General features: G+C 45.2%; 1 long non-coding RNA gene across 1 annotated transcript in view; it reads right to left on the bottom strand.

Annotated features, from left to right (window-relative positions):
* Positions 1-18,962, bottom strand: part of LOC142100104 (uncharacterized) — a 72,649-nt gene that overhangs the window by 27,941 nt on the left and 25,746 nt on the right. The window contains exon 2 of the long non-coding RNA XR_012678703.1: positions 6,827-6,999. This is a non-coding gene — a long non-coding RNA (uncharacterized LOC142100104). The remainder of the gene's footprint in view (positions 1-6,826; positions 7,000-18,962) is intronic.

Genomic DNA, 18,962 nt, shown 5'->3' with positions numbered 1-18,962 from the left:
GAACTAGGAGACGGGTATTGCACCAAAGAATCTTTAATCTGTTCAGATAGGCCGAGACGGAACTGACTTCGTAAGGCAGGGTCGTTCCATCCACTATCAGGTGACCATCTACGGAATTCAGCGCAGTATTCTTCTGCCGACCGTCGGCCTTGTTTCAAGGACCGTAGATGAGCTTCCGCAGAGGCCACTCGATCCGGGTCATCATACAGTAGACCCAGTGCCTCGAAGAAGGAGTCTACGGACTGCATGGCCGGACTGGTCTGCGGCAAAGAAAACGCCCAGGACTGGGGGTCACCCTGTAGAAGGGAAATAATAATCCCAACTCTTTGCTGCTCTGAACCGGAGGAGCGGGGTCTCATCCGAAAATAGAGCTTGCAGGTCTCCCTGAAGTTCCGAAACCGGGTTCTATTTCCGGAGAACCGATCTGGTAAGTTCATTTTGGGTTCACAGATGGGACCTGGAGTTGGTTGTGAAGCTTTTGTGGCTTCTTCTTGAACGGACATACGCTCAGCCAATCCCTGCATCATCTGATACAAGGACTCAACGTGGCCTGCTAGGGTTTGTGCCGGAGACGGTGTGGATCCACTTGCATCCATCCTAATCTTGTCTCCGTGAGTGGGCCGGTTATAATGTTAGGAACCCCTCCAGCCGGCACAACACAACCCGGAGTCTACTCTGCCAGTCAGGTGTTCACTGAAGCCCCTGATGGTGGGGACAGACTGGGCTGCAGACTGACAGAGGGTCGTGAAGTGTGTACCGGCTGGGGAGAACCCAGGCAAGAAGAGTCAGGTCCACGCAGAGGTCAAAAGGTCGGCAGCAGGTAATAGTAACGATGAACAAGCTGAGGTCAGAGGTCACAGGCAAAGTAGCAGAACGGGTAAACGAGCCAAGGATCAGGGTCACAGGAAACACAAGCGAAGTCAAATACGAAGCCAAGGGTCATACACGGGAAGTCAAACGTAGATACAGGAACAGGAACTGGAACAAGCAGGTAAGCAGACTGGAGCACAGAGCTATAACCGGCAATGAGGTGGCAGACCTCATTGCCTTAAATACTTGAAACAGCCAATCAGGGCCTGGCTCAGATAGGAACCAGCCCCCTAACTTCATTAACCCGCAGGTTAGTAATTTCGTAGAGCGCATGCGCCCGGCTTCTCAATGCCGGGACGCAGCGCTGGAGCGTCTAGTCGTTGCCCCGGCAACAGCCGGGACATGAGAGGAAGTGACGTCCCGGTCGCCATAGCGACGGCCGGGACGCAGGTGAGTGAGTCGCGGCGGCTGGGCACCGCCGCAGCTCGTAACACATGTCACATAAAGACATTTACATATTAAACATTTTAAACATATAAGTTCAGTTATATGGTTTTAGAGAGTAGCACATATGTAGATCTCCACTTCTTGTCCACAGAGTTGGCTGGCATTAAGGTTGTAAAAAGCATAAACTAATGAAGTAGTTCTCTGTATCTCTCAACATGTCATGATCGATAGAATTCCATGTAAAAGAACTTTGGGCCTTAGTCATTAAGGAAAGCAAGGCAATAAAAGGAGTAAATTTGATTATGGACAGACCATGATACAACGCATGGGGTGCAATTAGTTTATTATTTTGCTTGTAAGGAAAATACTGGCTTCTTTTTCATGTAGCACTCAAATATTTGATAGCAATATTTTTCACTGAAATTTAAAGTTCTAGGACCCCAACTATAAATCTGTCCCCACATTTTAAATTGACCTCCCCCTCCAATGCAACATGGTTTTGCCAAGGTGCAAAGTTACTTGTTTCTTTTTTGCTATGCTCTCCTTAATGATTTAGGCTCTTTGTCTTTTCTTCTCACAGTAAAGCAATTACTTTCTCCTGACGACTTGGTCAAATACACTCCCTAGCTCGTTGTAACTCCAATCCAATATGGATGCAGAAACACATATACTACACCGCTGTTCCCTCTTTTCCTTTTGGTTTTAAAATCTTGCAGTTCTTTCAGTATCACAACTTACACTGATAATGCTGTTCCACAGATAAGGATTATGATCACTTTTGTACACTTGTTCCCATTTTCCTACACTTTACCCTTGTCACTAAATCACATTTATTCAGAAGGGTTTTACAAATATTTTTCTGGCCTTCCCACCTGCTCACTACCTTACGAACAATAAAATACTGAATCCATGTAAACCAATGTTTCCATTGGAAAAATGCAGGCTCGGATTGCAAAGGATTAATAACACGTGACACTCAGGCTATCTAACAGGTGTATAGTTTATTTCGTGAAAGATATACCATAAAAGAGTAAATATTATGCAAACAGTAAGTATAATACAAAGAATACATTTAATACAAATACTTAGCTGCTGCTAATAGATTGTTCCAGTAGATATGTTTAATCACAGATTATCCTAGGACCCCATGCCTCTGATAGCATGTTATCTCAAAAGCTAGGATGAACAAACTGGTAACAGACAGAGTATTTGGCACTCCTGCAGTAGTCCAAGCTGAGGCAGGGCTTATCGCAGTTTCCTAGCTTTTATTGACCAGTACCCTGAAATCATTTGCATATAAGACATAAACATATTTTTGGGCTTTCTATTGGTTCTCTGCTGATAAGTAGTTTGAGTACATGCAGTAGGCACAGAGACAATGTCCTCACTGAGACGTTTTTGGAAAGGCCTTGATTATATAAGCATTGTGAAATCATTGGTTTCAGGCTTTTAATTGGTACAATAGAGATAATGTCACACATTGGGGTCTTAGCCGCAATTACCTCATCCGCCGCTGTCATATCACGGCTATCTGGGCCCCTTATGGTCGCCTGCAGCATCTCTGTTCATCACATCTCCGTTTGTAAACAAACACATACTTTTTGTTCTGCTGTATGGGTGTGGCCATCTTGTATGCAGTCAGATGTTCATTCCAGACCAACCAGATTCAGCAGCTGTGATCACATGAACTGTGCAGCCAATAGTTGTTTGGGACACCCTATTTAAACCTGCTGCAGAGATCTGTTCATTGGCAGAACAACACACTTCTCTCCAGAGGATAGTTTTTGGTTCCAGGTTCCAGTTGTTCCTGCACTGATCCTGATTCCCTGTGTTTACAAAGTGATCCTCTTCAGTGTACACCCTGCTCTTCCAGCTTCATATCACTTTGCAAGTATCCTGCATTCTAAGAGCACATCTTCCAAGCATCCTGCATTATCCGGAGCTCATCATTCAGCAAGTACTTTGCCGTTTCAAGCTGCTCATCCTTCTGCAATATTCTACATTCAGCAAGACAGCTCACCTCAGTAAGAACTTTGCACCATCCTATATCTATTCTGTAGTACCAGTGGCTTTACCAGTATCATCTGTTCTGTTGCTACCGCTGGTTCTGAGTCTCTAGAGCTTATTTCCAGTTCTGTGTATCTGCGTGTGGGATCCAAGTCTGTGTCTGCCATGCAGTCCTGAGTTCACCATTCCGTGTCATGGTTCCGAGTTCCTAGTCTCCATTTCCAGTTCACTCTGTTCTGAGTTTCCATGTGTTTCCTATCTGAGTTCTTATTAGTGGGTTCCAGTCCCGTGTGCCTGGCCGCAGGAGCCAGGATTGAGTTCTTACGAACAGTTCCAATCAGGTATAACACCGGATTCCAGTCTAGTACTCAGGCACAGACTCTGGTCCTTACTCCTATACTGCTTGACGACTCTAAATGAGCAGAAAGATCATCCAGGCCGCTAGGTTCTGTTTCAGTCCTGCTCCAGCTAGGGCCAAGGGTCTCGAATCGTTTCAAGAAATACAGACTACCGTGACAGATAAGAAGAAAACATCCCCTGCAAAAGTGCAGTAAGCCCTGAGAAAACGCCCTGGCAAGATATGTTGGCATTGCCTCGACTCTGCCTTGTTTGTTAAAGCATGTAAAGCAATACTCACATAAAATTTTAAACATCAAAATGGGGTTTCAGCAGTCATTTTGTTACACCTGCCACAGCCAGTAATAAGTTAAATATCCCACTGGTTTCCAGCTTCCGTATTCAATTTGGCTCCATTCTGCACAGGACTCAGGAAAGTGCTTCCACTGCTCGCCAAATGGCCACTTCTGCTCCTTACTTGTTTCTTCCTCTGTGTAGCTTCCAGCCCTCTTGGACCTTCTTCTTTCAATTTCTACACTAGTGGGCAGGGGTTTGTTCTCCCTTCACCTCTCCATTATTTTTCTCTGCCTGTGTCTGCTCCTTCTTCCAGCACTACTCCTTCTTGTTCCCACAAGTCACCTCTGTCTCCCGCACATTTGTTCACGCCAAAATCCTCCCTTTGCTTGCTGGAAGATGTAATTCTCTGTTGGGCGGGGAAGGTGTCTAGTGCTCATGATCGCCGGCGCTACACAAGCTTTTATGAAAATACCAGTTTAAAACATTTAAATCTCTTCTCAACCATTCCACACCAAACCTTCACTGTCCAAGATAATTGTTCCTACTTAATGGATAAGATCTGATATGAAGTGTTATTCTCTTTCTTGAGCAAAAACCTGCTCAATTATTTTTCTGCATCCTCTGGTTCCTTCTCTTAATTTGATCCTACGAATGAAGATGAAGTCTCTGCGCTTGTTCTTCTCACTTGACCCTATCCCCTCAAATCAGTTATTCTCTTTCTTCTGTGGTAATCACAGCATCCCAATTCCTGTAATTTCTCCCCCTCAAACTGGTATATTTCCATCTTTATACAAGCAATCAGTAGTTAGTACTATACTGAAAAAATAAATTCTGACCCAAATTCCCTCTCAGATTAACATCCCATCTCTCAATTTTCCATTCCTCTTCAAGCTACTTGATAGGCTTGTCTACACTCTCCTCACATACTTCTTTTCCTCACACCACTTATTGGATTATACTAAGTCAAATTTTTATTCCCAACACTCCACAGAGACTGGACTTAGGTGTTCAATGATTTAAGCACAGCTAAAAGACATTCTACCTGCTTCTGTTTCTCTTGATTTGTCTTCAGGACACTGTTATATTCTGGTTCTCATCCTACATATAAACCATTCATTCATTGTTCATTTCTGTGGATTCACCTCCTCTCTACTTCCTGTTTTAGTTGTAATATGATATGACTTACTCATGGGCCCTCTGCTCTTATCTATATACACCAACTCTCTTGGAAAACTAATAAGCTCCTTTGGGTGCAGATCACTTGCATCCACATAACATTGAATATGTATCTATCCTCTCATGATGTTTCATCAGCTGTATTGACTAGCATTACTAAATGTAATTTCATTTTGGATATCCTCTCACATCTCAAACTCAGTCTGCCAAAAATTGAGCTATTAATCTTTCCAACAGCCAACAAATCATACTGTCAGGTGCCGTCTCCGCACTGACTATGTGTGCAGAAGACGGTCTCCTGTCCTTCCCCGTGTGCCGCGTCCCGTTGCCTAGCAACAGGATGGTTCCTTGTCTTCTTCAGAGTGCGCTGCTCTCTTGTGCAATAGACATTGCATCACGTTGCTAGGCAACGGGCCGCTCTGCTGCTCCCCTGTCGTGACCGCCGAAAACACCCCCTCTAATCAGGGGACACCTTGCTGTACTTAAAGAAGCCTCTGGCACCATTAGGGTGCCAGAGTATTTGGTTCACACAAGCTCCAGCACTTTTGTTCTTGTATCCTTCTATTGCTCCTGTTACTGACCTGGCTACTCCTTGACTTCTGCTTTGGATCTCGTTTCTGTTACCCAGCTGTTTGTCCCGGTTACTGATGTTTGGCTTGTTTTGACTATTCTTTGGATCATCCCTGTGTACCTCTCTGCCTGGCTGGTTCTGACCAGGATCCTTTGACCACTCTTGTCATCTCTTGTCACTACGCTGGTGGCTGTCTCGGAGAAACGCAACCTGCCCATCCCCTTGCAGCAAAGCCCAAACTCCCTTGCGTGGGTCCCTGGTGAATAGCGGGGGTGCGATAGACTCTGCGCCTCCCTGCTCAGCAGTGTTAATACCGGCTAGTGGCCTACTCGTTGTCATGACACCTACTTTCCGGACATCTTTATTTCTGTTGACAACCAGACAATAAACTCTACCCCCTCATGCTCACTGCCTCATCCTTGACGTAGAACTTTCCTTTGTTCCTCACATCCAATCTTTCTCCAAATCATGTTACATGCATCTGAGAAACATTTCCAGAATACACACTTTCAATATTCACTGAAAATCTTTAATTAATGCACTCATAATCTTAAAGGTTATGTTGTAAAAAAAGAGCATGGAACTTCTGCGTACATACGGCTGTATTCAAATCCAATGTTTCCCAAGATACACTCTGATGAAAATACAGTAGTAAATCACTTATGAGATGTAAGTTGTCCGTAAGCTGAATTGCGTATACTTTTTTGTTTTGTTTTGTGTTTGGAGCAATTACACTCTTTTCCCTCATTCATACATTTCTATTTTTTATTTATTTTTAATTAACTCTAGTTTTCTTTCTAATTTTATGAACCAAATTGTGCAGGTTCTGCACCTGTAGAAAAATAAATAAATTTAAATACTATATTGAAACATCATAATATTGTTACATGTTACAAATATGGAGTTCAGAGGTGCTTCATTAGTAGAATTTGTCCTAAAGATTAATCTTATCGTTCACACAGTTCTAGCCAGATTCCTGCATTTTGGAGGCACATGCAGATGTATTGTGGGGGGATTTCTTTACTTATTAGGTCCATTAATTCATACACCTATATAAAAGCAGTATTTGCCTAGGTCTACGCAAATCTAGAATTAGCAAAATATTTCTTTGTGAGGCCTATACTTTTCTACAGAAACAACACACTAAAATATACTGCTATATTATTAAATCAAGACACTTACATTCTTCTTCAGGGGCCTGGATGGGCTCCCTACCTCCTCCTGGGCCTTGTTATGTTTGTCCTGGGGCTCCTACAGGGCCTCCCCCTGGGCTCTTGCAAAACTTCCTCCTGGGGCCTCTCTCTGACCTCCACTCTCCCCTCTTGCCTTATACTCTCTGCAGTGATTGCAGCATTCTGTGTGAAAAAATATGTAACACGTTATTTTTTCAATAAATATCATCTCTCTCAGATAGAAAGGTTTCCTTTTTTTTTTTTCTTTTTTTTTAATGAAAACTAGTTTATATTATATGAGAATTTCTTACACCCATTGACCTTTCATCACCATCATCATCAGCAGCAGCAGCTATTTATATATGACCTTTTATTCTATGGTTACAAACAAACACCACACATGGAGCATTACTCCATTGTAAAAAAAATTACAAACACCTGTACAACACTTGCACATGGACTTGACATTAAAATTACCTCAATTGTATGTAATTGCACATGTAACTATTAAACTGACATATCCCTAATACATAGACAGGGCGGATTGGTCATAGGTCTTATTGGGAACTTTCCCGGTAGGCCGATGACCTAATGAGGTCGCCTGTCTGATTTATTTTTTTTTCCGTTGAAGGACTTGTTCAAAAAAAAATTAAATATTCATGTGGCCGCGGATCACCTGTCCCTCCCCCCTGTGAGCTACATATCCCACAATAAGTGGATATCACATGGGACGCGCACCATGTGACAAGTGGTGTCCCATGTGAGCAGAGAAGCGCAGCTGGAAGTGGCTGAAAGGTAAGTGTGTGCGGTGGGGGGAGCTGATTCCAGTGTCTGTGTGCGCGCGCAGCGGCGGGGGGCTGATTCCAATGTGTGTGAGCAGAGGGGGGGGTTGATTCCAGTGTGTTGTGTATGTGTGTCTGTGTGTGTGTGCGCGCAGTGGCGGGGGGCTGATTCTAGTGTGTGTGTGTGAGCGGAGGGGGGGCTGATTCCAGTGTGTGTGAGCGGAGAGGGGGCTGATTCCAGTGTGTGTGTGTGCGCAGCGGCGGGGGGCTGATTTTAGTGTGTGTATGTGAGCGGAGGGGGTGTTGATGGCAATGTGTGTGTGTGTGTGTGAAGGCAGCAGGGGGGGGCTGCTGTCAATGTGTGTGTGAAGGCAGCATGGGGGGCTGATGGCAATGTGTGTGTGTGTGTGTGTGTGTGTGTGAAGGCAACAAGGGGGGGGCTGATGGCAATGTGTGTGTGTGTGAAGGCAGCAAGCGGGGGCTGATGGCAATGTGTGTGCATCACCAGAAGGGAAACAGCACAGTGTATTTTTTGGGACTGCCCCACTGCACAGGCACTGTTGGATGCCTTGGAACATGAACATAAGGACAGATGGCCTGATTCATTAAGGATCTTAACTTGAGAAACTTCTTATTTCAGTCTCCTGGACAAAACCATGTCACAATGCAAGGGGTGCAAATTAGTATTTTGTTTTGCACATAAGTTAAATACTGACTGTTTTTTCATGTAGCACACAAATATGAACTTTAAATTTCAGTGTACAATTAAGCTATCAAGTATTTGTGTGCTACATGATAAAACAGTCGGTGGCTTGGGCCTCTCCTCTATGGAAACGAAACAATGTGTTTCTTCACAATTCTTCTACTTTTATTGAAAATTTCTGCAAAGTATTTGACAAACCTGGCCGAGTGTCTTCTGCTGCCTCCAGTCTACTCGCTATCCAGCAAGGATCGCTCTCTGCAGGGCAGTATGCCGTTCAATTCCGGACTTTGCCTCTGAGCTAGGATGGAATGATGAAGCATTGACGGCTACCTTTTGGCAGGGCTTATCCGATCCTACTAAGGATGCACTAGCCTCCCGAGATCTTCCTTCTAAACTGGACAAATTAGTTTCCCTTAGCATCAAAGTGGACATTCGCCAACAGGAACGCTCTTTGGAGAGAGACCAAGGCCGTCGTCTCTTCTGGTTAGCTCCTCGCTTTCAGTCCCTGGTTCCTCCGGCTGAGGAACCTTTGCAGATTGGACGCTCCCGTTTCTCTCGGGATGAAAGAAAATGCCAGATTAAAAACCGTCTTTGCCTGTATTGTGGGGAGTCCGGTCATCTGCTATTAACCTGTTATAAAAGGTCGGGAAAATCCACCTCCTTGGCGATAAGAGGGGGGTCGTCCTAGGAGCCAGTCTCCATACTCCCTGTTCTCTCAAGGATGCCAACTTCTTGATGCCAGTTACCCTTAAGTCTATGGATGTCTCCCTGGAATTGTCACGGACTTACCTGATCCCCGCCGCTCCGTCCAGCCGCACTTCCGCATTCAGGACCATGTGATCGCACCCGGAGGCGGTCACATGACCACAACCCTAGAGGCGGGGATTTTGAATCCCCTTCAGTATAAAAACCTCACTCTGACACTCGCTGAGTGTCAGAGCAACACTTACCTGTTCCTGGCTCCTGCTCTTCGTGGATTGCAGTGTCTTCCTGTTTCCAGTGTCTCCTGTGTGCTGATCTCTGCCTGTTTGACTTCCCTGGCTCTCCTATCCCTGTGTACCGACCCGGCTTGCTGACCATTCTCCTATTCTTGTGACCCGTGTACCGAACCTGGCTTGTTGACTCCGAGTTGCCTTCTGATTCTGCCTGACTCCATTCCTGTGTACCGAACCGGCTTGTTGACTCTGCTACCACCGCTTCACTCCGCTGTACTACATCTTGAGGCGAACCTGGGGACCGCGACCTGCGACTCCTGGCAGCGAAGCCCACCCCGCCTTGCGGCGGTTCTTGGTGAACACCGGGGAGATCGTTAGACTCCGCACCTCAGGTAAGCCAGTGCTAATCAAGATTAGTAATATAGTATCCAGAATCTGTTACAGTTTGCTCTGACCATGGATACCACAGCTAAAGATCTGTTGGAGCATTTAGTAGGAAGGATGGATAAGCAAGAAGCTAACCAAGAGCAACTTTTAAAATTCCTCAATAGTCTATCCACTCGATTGGATGTTGTCCAGAACACCCTAGTGGCTGGTGGATCACCTGGGCCGGCAGTGGCCCCTGTACCTCAGGCCGCAGCAGCAGCTTCTTCCTCGCAGCTACGGTTACCTAACCCACCCAAGTTCGATGGAGACCCTAAAAATTGCAGAGGATTTTTAAATCAATGCTCCATACAATTCGAGCTTCTACCTGGGAACTTCCCCTCCGGAAAAACGAAAGTGGCCTATGTGATTTCGTTATTGTCCGGTCAAGCCTTAGCATGGGCTTCCCCCTTATGGGAGAGGGACGACCCCATTCTACATAACTTCAACCTCTTCTTGTCCACCTTCAAGAAAATATTTGATGAGCCTGGAAGGGTGTCCAATGCCGCTTCCGGCTTACTACGTCTCCGCCAGGGAAACCAGTCTGTGGGGCAGTATGCGGTCCACTTCAGAACCATGGCCTCTGAACTTCGTTGGAACGATGAGGCCCTAGTAGCTACATTCTGGCAGGGCCTTTCAGACCGAATCACAGACGAGTTGGTATCCCAGGAACTCCCTACGTCTTTGGACGACATTATCTCCCTCTGTGTCAAAATTGATTTGCGTTTCAAGGAACGTAATTCCGAGAAGGAACAGTCGCGGCGGAGTATGATTCGCTTGGCCCCCAACTTCCAAACCCCTGTTCTTCCCCCTGAAGAGCCCATGCAACTTGGGAGGACCCGCCTATCAGCCGAAGAGAGGGAGAGGAGATTTCGGAACAAGTTGTGTTTATATTGTGGAGAGAGTGGCCATCTTCTGAGTTCTTGTCCCAAACGCTCGGGAAACGACAGGGCCTAACGAGTTCTGGAGCTGTATCGTTGGGCCTCTTTTCTCAGTGTCAGTCAGTTCCCAATAGTAATGATTGCCTGTCTATTCCCATTTCCCTTCAGTTAGGACAAAAGACCTTCCCGCAGTCGGCTCTTCTAGATTCCGGAGCCGCAGGAAATTTAATTTCTGCCACAGTAGTTAAACAATTCGCTATTCCCACACAAGCCTTGGAACAACCCATCTCTCTGATGGCCATTGATGGGGGAAGAATCCCTGAGGGGTCCATCCTGGTACGCACTATTCCTCTTCTACTTCAGATAGGAGCACTTCATCGGGAGAAGATTTCTTTTCTAGTAATACAGAGATCCACCAACCCAGTCATCCTAGGACTTCCTTGGCTTCGTGTCCACTCTCCCATCTTGGACTGGAAATCTGGTCACATATTGTCCTGGGGACAGTCCTGCTTCTCTCGCTGCCTACAGAGAGTGGTTCCCCCGAATAGTCCCAGACGTACCCAAGAATTTCCTGTGACTCTCCTGCCTGAGCCATAACAAACCTTCTCTGATGTTTTTTGTCAACAATAGGCCACTAGACTTCCCCCTCACAGAATCTGGGACTGTGGCATTGATCTGATACCTGGTAAACCCATTCCCAGGGGCCGTGTTTACCCCCTTTCCCTCCCAGAGTCTAAGGCTATGGAGGAGTACATCCAAGAAAATCTAAACAGGGGCTTCATCCGCAAGTCTGCCTCCCCAGCTGGGGCTGGCTTCTTCTTCGTAAAAAAGAAAGATGGGGGCCTCCGCCCTTGCATTGATTACAGAGGCCTGAATGCCATTACCGTTAAAAATCGGTATCCACTGCCACTGATTTCTGAATTATTTGACCGGATTAAGGGTGCCACCATCTTTTCTAAACTTGACCTCAGAGGAGCGTATAACCTTATACGCATTAAGGAGGGGGATGAATGGAAGACGGCGTTTAACACCGGCCACTTTGAATATCTGGTCATGCCTTTCGGGCTATGCAATGCCCCAGCCATATTTCAGAGCTTTATGAATGAGCTGTTTCAAGACCTCTTGTACCAATCTTTAGTCATCTACTTGGACGACACTAGTAGTACACAGGAGATAGTAGCGGGTATGGAAACCAGTGATGAGTAGATCAGGAATCAGCAGGAAACTGAAGACACTAGTAGAACACAGGGAACACCTTCAGAGACTCACAGGGAATGAGACTCCAAGATTAGGCAATGAGGTAATGCACACAGGTGCCTTAAATAGGGAGTTGCCTGATCAACCAATTTAGATTAAAAGCAACAGTCACAAGAGTTCTTGGGAGCTGCGCATGCGCAGTCCATTAGGATGGCAGACGGCCGCGGTTTAGGACAGGTGCCAGCAGGAAGGCTAGGGAGCCACGCACCAGCGTAGAGGCACTCACGGTCCGGTGAGTGACAGGAATTATGGGATTGGAGACAAGGAGCTCCTAGCTGTCAAAATGGTGCTAGAGGAGTGGCGTCACCTTCTTGAGGGGCCCTATATCCCGTGACAGTGATGACTGACCACAAGAACCTAACCTATCTCCAGGAGGCACAGTGCCTCAATCCTCGCCAGGCCCGCTGGTCACTTCTTTTTTCTCGCTTCCAACTTATACTTACCTTTTGTCCTGGGTCCAAGAATCTCAAAGCTGACACCTTGTCCAGATCCTTTGACAATTCTGACTCCCTGGTTCTTCCGGACAATAAGACCATCCTCAAGTTGTGGCTCTAACCAAATCAACTACGATTTCTCCTCCTCCTGACGCTCCTTTGTAAACAGCCATCTCCGTCCCAAGTTGCTAAGTTGGGCTCATGAATCCAGATTCACAGGTCATGCTGGCTACAAGAAGACTAAGGTCTTCCTCTCCAGATACTACTGGTGTCCTTCCCTTGGTTCTGATGTGCGCAAGTTCGTTCTGGCATGTTGTGTATCTGCTCGCCACAAGACTCCCAGACAGAGTCCTCCTGGTCTTCTGCATCCCCTTCCAATCCCCGACTCCCCTTGGACCAGTGTCACCATGGACTTTATTACCGATCTACCTCAGAGTCACAGCTACAACACTATCTGGGTCGTGATAGACCGATTTTCCAAGATGTCCCATTTTATTCCCTGTAAAGGTCTCCCTTCGGCTTCTGAACTCGCACATTTGTTCCTAAAGAATGTGTTCCGTCTCCACGGGTGCCCTCAGGAGATAATTTTCGATCATGGAGTTCAGTTCGTAGATTCTAGAGAGCTTTCTGCGTTAAACTTGGGATCAAACTTAAATTTTCTTCCGGTTATCACCCTCAGACGAATGGGCAGACCGAACGGGTTAATCAGGATCTGGAATGTTTCCTGAGGTGTTTCTCTTCTGAACACCAATTTGCCTGTCCTGAAAGTAGGAGACCGCGTCTGGCTGGCAACCCGTAACCTCAGACTCCGTATCCCCTCCATGAAATTGGCTCCCCGTTTTATTGGACCATTTGATATCTCTCAAATTATCAATCCAGTCTCCTATAAACTCTCCTTACCTCCTTCCCTCAGAATCCACAACGCCTTTCATATCTCCCTGCTAAAACCCCTGGTCCTCAATGAATTCTTCAAAGAACCAGTCATCCCTCCGCCCATCAAGACCTCTTTGGGTGATGAGTATGAAGTAGAAAGAATCTTGAAGGTCCGCTCTGTTCGTGGCAACTACCAGTACCTGGTACATTGGAATGGCTACAGCCCCGAGGAGAGATCTTGGGTTCCTGAGACTGATCTACACGCTCCTCGTCTCCTTGCCAGATTTCTGGAGAGGACCAACCCTTTTTTGTGGGAGAGGAAGGGGGGTACTGTCAGGCGCCGTCCCCGCTGTTCCTCCGCTATGTGGGGACGGATGCCTGGTGGTTTTCGGCCGGGGCATCCTGTTGCCTAGCGACAGGCATGCCGCGGCTTCCGCTATGCCTCTGATGTCGGGCGCATACGCCCTGGCTCATCCTGTTCCCTAGCAACGTGGCGCTTCTGTCGGCACACAGCGTGTCTCTCCGTCCTCCCTCCATCCTCCTCCAATCCCTGGCCTCCTCCTTCTACTTAAACCTAGCTCTGGCAGCATTAGGGTGCCAGTGTAACAGGTTCCTGTCTCCAGCATATTCCCAGTGTGTATTTTGGAATCTGACCCGGCATTCCTGACCATTCTCCTGTTTTGTTATCTCCTGTTGTGACCCGACTTGTCAACCATTCTCCTGCATTCTGCCCCATATTGTTCCTGCAACCTTGGCCTGTTTGACTACCCACTTGGATCTTCCTACTGGTACCTCGCATTTACAATTGGCTTCTGACCCAGACCATCTGACTCTCCTTACCGCTACACTGCAACTGGCTAGTAGGACCGTGACCTTCGTACCTCGAGCAGCGAAGTCCAAACCTGGTTGCGGGGGTCCCTGGCGAACACCAGGGGCACGTCAGACTCTACACCTGCTAGTTCAGTAAAGCCAATACCGGTTAGTGGCCTTTGCTCTCTAGTCTACGGCTGAAGCCTGACAGTCTCCCTCTTAAGATTTATCTTGGATTTACATACTGCTCCCTCTGATTATGGCTTTGACCCTGTTATGCAAGTTAGAGAGGGCTGGATGCCAAATCAAAAGTAGGCTAAATTAATTAAACTAAACAGGGAATAATTTTAGTAACCATAGCAAATCAGCCATGGCATTTAAAGCACACGGGCCCACCACTGTTGATGAGCAGGTAAAAAAAACGTACCACAGCGCAGTGGCGGCGCCACCAACGTGGCTACGTTATGTTGGGGCATGGTCAAAATGGTGCATTGATACCTACATTATAATAAAACATTACATTTATCAGGCCCTCCCCATCCACATTACGCCACCCCCAGACACATTATGACACCCCCAGCCCACTGTACTTATCTATGCTTCTGATGCTGCTGACATTCCTGTAGAGTGAGCAGGGAAGTTCTTAGTCTCACGAGATAAATAAATGTCATGAGACTTAGAGCTCCTCGGCTTGCTCTGCAGGCTGTGCCCTTTCCGGGACTGGGAGCACAGATTCCTCCTGCTGACCAGAACTGGATTAAGGCTCGAGGGCCAGGGCACTTAAGTCACGGGGGCTCCTATGATGTAATTTGGATATTAGACAAATTTTTGGCAAATACAGAGGCAATACTAGGTGCACGCACTTCTGCCTTAACAAGCTGCACAGTGTGAAGCAGGACATATCTCCCAACTGTCCTTGTAGTCAGACCAAATCCTGACTAAGCGGGACAGTCACCCACCAAATTCAGAACAGTTGGCAGACTGTCCTGTTCTCTCCTACCTGTCTTGTCATTGTCACCACTTGTAGCTGTTTTTAGATCAGTTGCTGCTTGTCTGGATCCTGGAATGTTGGATGCCCTATTTGGAGAAAAAAATTAGTGCATGAATTTAAAAAACTCCAACCAGCCCCGGTGTTAAATCAATATAGCATTCACATTTTAAAATTAGGCCTCACTCGAGCCCCAACTTTCAAATACTAGTATTCACATTTGATAAATACATCTATTTCCCTCCAACTAGCCCTGACATTAAATAATATTCCCATTTAAAAAATAAATCTATTTCCCTCTCTCAACCTCAAACAACCCCAGCAAGAAATTAAATAGCATTTACGTTTAATAAATATATCCATTTTCCACAACCACCCCAGGCATTAAATAATTCATAATCACATTTAATAAATATACCTCATTTTCCCCAAACAGCCCCACATTCAATTAATAGCTCCCAAACCACCCCAGCATTAAATTAAAAATCCAATGACCCCATGTTAAATTGATAGGCCCCACTATTAAATTGCCCCACCATCACCACACACATAAAATCGCACCCAATAATTAGCCCCATCTGCAATTCACCATTAGATTAATAGCCTACCTCCCACATTATTTTAAGACCCACCTCACACATTATAGTCATACACCGACCCCCACGCGCATACAATAGTCATACCCTGTCACACACAAAACATACTATAGTTACACTGTCACACACACACACTATAGTCATACACTGGCCCACACACCACACAAACACTATAGCCATACACTGGCCCACACACACATACTATAGTTACACTGTCACACACATACTATATTCATACCCTGTCACACACACACATACTACAGTTACACTGCCACAAACATACACACTATAATCATACCCTGTCACACACAAAACATACTGTAGATACACTGTCACACAAACTACTCTCCTCCCTTACCTTGTTCGCTCCGTGGCGTGCTCTGTAGTCTCTCCTAACACATGGGATGGCACCTATCACATGGTGCGCGTCCCATGTGACACTCATCGCTAGAGCCATTCATAGGAGAGGAGGGAACACGCGGCCACCAGGAAGTAAATTGCTTCCAGCCCCATTGCTTAGCGCACAGACTGATGACAGTATGTGCGCTGAGCAATGAGGCCGGCCAGCTAGCAACCACCTAGCTATTGGCCCTTCTGGCATTTGCCAGAAGTGCCAGATGGCCAGTCCGGCCCTGCACTCAGCTATTACACAGCAGCTAGGATCTAAACAGACAGACAGACACCAGCTATGCCCCAGATGCCATGTTGCAGGAAATGGGTCATTTTACCCACATCTAATGGGATTAAAGTATATTGCATTAAAAATGTTATGCTAACAGACACACTATGGGACCTAAGTATATTATACTAACAATGTTATGCTAATAGGCATCTTAATTGATGACATATTCCCCCTACCTAGGCAACGTTAGGACCACCTGCTAGTGATCCATATGATACCCCAGCAACACATCCATATTGTGAGGTACCTGTTTCTATAAATGTCATCTTAACAGATATGAACTAAAGGGTACCCTCTATATACTCTAATAGGTGTTAGGCACTCAGCAGGTTTATTTAATCAACACACCTATGTCATGACATAATTTAAGTGTATATATTTACAATATTATGTTAATAGATATATCAATCTAATGACAACTCTTACCTATGTCATTAGATCTTTTGGATAGTGTTTAGCGGACTCCTCTGAACCTGAAGCTGTGTAGTGCACGTAATTACATATGCTATCAAAAAAATTCTACATGAAGTGAATACATGATGATAAACACAGCACATAAATGAACATGTGAAATTACTGTGATACATCTTTCTATCTACCAATTAAACAACTCATTGACCGGCTTCCAGGAAGGGTTCTTTTAATTATCTATATAACATAATTTCTATACTTTATCACCTCATTCTTTTAATAATTCGCCAACTTTTTTTGATACCTGGCTGTAGGCTCTTTTAATATAATGCCAATAAATTGTGTTTTTATATATAGAGAAGGGACTGGAGTGCCTCATTAGCCAACCTCTTTCAGGTGTCCTTTGTCACCATTTTTGTTTTGAGTCATATTTCTTAGTTGGTGAGAGCACCCCCTCATATCAGACCTCTTTATACTGCTGAGGTAGATTTTACGAGGATGTCCTGGCCTTAGAGCGTTAAGAACCTTTTTCTTTTTTCAGACACCAGCTATGCCCCGGATGCCATGTTGCAGGATGGTGAGTACATAGTTATTTTATTTGTTTGTAGAAAATCTTGTGAGTTTTTGTGCTGTTTTGTAGTCAAGAGACAATATAATATTACCTTTTAAAAGTAACATCTAATTTTTACAATTGAGCATAATTGCAAGTCATACATTTTAAACAAGACATTTACAGATTATATAGTATTTTTGTAATCATAAAAAATATATTTACAATATGAATTTAGTGTGAAGATGCAGGAAATTATTATTCAGACACATGTTCCACTGGCACCAATACAAACTCCTGGGTTAGAGAACAGAAGGAGGGTGGGGGGCTGAATGGAAGCGGGCTAATGATGAAAAAGTCTCCTCATCCCAGTTCCTTAATTAAATGCATGGAGAGAGGCAAAGCAAGCACATCTGGTTTCACTTTATATTCCTTTGATGGCATCAAATGCTTTTTTTCCTAGATCAGGGGCTGCCTATGGCAGCTTAGAACTCAGGCTTTAGCCATTGGAACACATGGATGTCAGCCCTCCTAACTAGCCCCTTACCCGTATCTCACGTAATACTGTAAGTTATCCTTTTCATTTTAATAGGAGAGACATACAGCTCACTTAGAAAAATATCCTGACAGTTTTAAAATGATTAACTAAGAAACCTAAGTGAAATTGTGAAATTGACATTTGCAACAGGGAGGAGATGATAGTGGTTAGTAAATTGGTGTGCATCTACTATCTCACTGAAGCAAGCTAGCCAATGCATGATATACATGTACATATGTGAGCCCTGAGAACAAAGCCAGCAGGATGCCAGGCAATGCTCTTTTCTATGCAGAAATGTGCTTACCTGACCTCTAAGCACACTGTAAGCTCAATGTCAGCAATCAGAATTTGCCGGAAGGTATGTGTATAATCACTTTACAATTACTTAGCTTGGTAAAAGAAAGATGGCATCATATCTGTGGACCAACCTATTCCACTCCCACCTTAAAATTCTGGAATTATCAGATCTCCCCCATAATCTTGATTTCCAGTCCTCAAAAATCCTCATATGTGAAATACCCCTTCCTTCTAGACTAGGTTTGCAGAAGCAGATCGTCTCTACCCTCTGTCTCACTTCTGTTGCTGGACTCATCCTTTTCTTAAGTTGTCCCCTGTGCTCTATGGGGCTGATGCACAATTGGACAGAAAATAAGAGGAACTTACTCTTAAATAAAGAGCCGTGCACATGCTCAAGATGCCTCTGCATCAGCAGCATATGCACCTGGTTACACAAGTCATCATACTCTGAACATACTTACACCTACCCTATTGCAGGTGCAAACCATATACCTCCTAACCGGTGTATATGCATATTTCTGCAGGCCTTCATAATCTGCATTTGCATGAACACACCTTTAATATACTCGACCTGCATTTGCAAGTCCCTTCCATCCTCCATCCTGCGTCTTTAGGTGCAGATGTATATTAGTTCCAGAATCACGCAAGCCTGCACAGGAGCATTTGTGTTCACCCATTTTCTAAGCATGTGCAGAGCAATTTAATGCAAGATACACTATACAATCTGGCATACTTCCCACTCTACATAAGCCAATTTATGCATAACTGAATTGTACATAAGATAACTACCCCACCTTTTATTATCTGTCTCACGTATGCATCTGGCCTGTTAAGTAATTTGTTCCCTATGCATAACTTTAGTGCGCCCAATTTGGCTACCTCTATCTACATGCTCCTGCACCTCCCTACATTTATGTTTTAGTATTATGTGTTTGTCTCTCTGCAAATGGAAAGCGCTTTGGGTTATAGTGGGAGAAAAGTACTAA

This window comes from Mixophyes fleayi, chromosome 8 (genome assembly GCF_038048845.1).
Source record: "Mixophyes fleayi isolate aMixFle1 chromosome 8, aMixFle1.hap1, whole genome shotgun sequence".
In the NCBI taxonomy this organism is placed as follows: Eukaryota; Metazoa; Chordata; class Amphibia; order Anura; family Limnodynastidae; genus Mixophyes; species Mixophyes fleayi.
This window is presented reverse-complemented; position numbering and strand designations above follow the sequence as displayed.